A 1117-nucleotide genomic window follows, 5' to 3' on the forward strand; every position below is an offset into this window, starting at 1 on the left:
AAGAAAAATGTGTCTGAGGCTACTGAAGGCACCTGTTCCCTTGGGAGCCAGAGACTGGGGACCTTCCAGCAGGGAGGCAGCTGATGGCATTTTCTGAGAAAGATGACCAGAACTCACTGTTTGTCCTTCAAAATGGGGCTGTCACAGGAGAAGGGCACTGTTTTCCATGAACTAATTTAGGTGTTTGATATCTTTACCAGGTGTCCTGGGGACTCCAGGATGACTTTCTTCCTTGGCATATGAAGGTGCATGTCCAGATCCACTGTTTGCTGGGACAAAGCTCCTGGGCATCTGAAGCACCTGGAGGAGGCAGAAGGATGGAGTTAAAAGGGAGAGAGCCAGGTCCAGGTCCATGCTCTGGCTGTTTGCTCAGGAGGGAGGACTGGGCTTCAGAAGCCTCTAAATGCCAGACTGTCAAAACAGAGCAAATATGTTTCATATAAAATATGTGTGTGTCTGTACTTTTCTTGCTGGTGAACACTGACTTTTTGATGCTAGTCTGTGACCTTTGTGGTTTGGGTTCTGTCCCTAATGTTAAACACTCCCTCCCAAAGTATCTTTTCTTGTGCTCTGTGTAAACCAGTTCTTATCGCCCCAAGTGACTGGTGGCATTTTTCTTGGCTATCTGGGCATATCATCTGTTTAGCTGTTTTCTTCCAACAGTCAGTTTACTGGATTGTTTTCTTTTCCCCTGAATTTCAGCCCAGAACTTGTTTTGCGCTGTAAGGCAACTCTGATATTTTGGAATGCCTTTAATATTTGCTCCTCTACAAATATTCGCAAATAATTAACTTACATTTTTGTTCCATAGCAGATCTTCGGAACTTGTAATGGCAAAACAAGGGACATATTTTGTAGATTTCATCTTTTCTGAGGGGTAAGAAATCTCAAAACTTCTGCATTTCTATCTGGATGCATGTGTGCAAAGAAAGATAAAGCCAAGTGAGAGTAAATGGCTATCCACACGCACTTGTATAAAGGCTGGGGGGGGGTTTCTCTAGTCTTTCTGGGAGCTATTGCTTCCCTCCTTTTTATGTAAAGATTACATAAAAAAGTTTCTGTATAAATTCAAATCCTTCTGAGATGGTTCATGGCGAAATGTGCCCGATTTAACTGT

The sequence above is a fragment of the Acanthisitta chloris genome, unplaced genomic scaffold, assembly GCF_000695815.1.
Source record: "Acanthisitta chloris isolate BGI_N310 unplaced genomic scaffold, ASM69581v1 scaffold2614, whole genome shotgun sequence".
Taxonomy (NCBI): Eukaryota; Metazoa; Chordata; class Aves; order Passeriformes; family Acanthisittidae; genus Acanthisitta; species Acanthisitta chloris.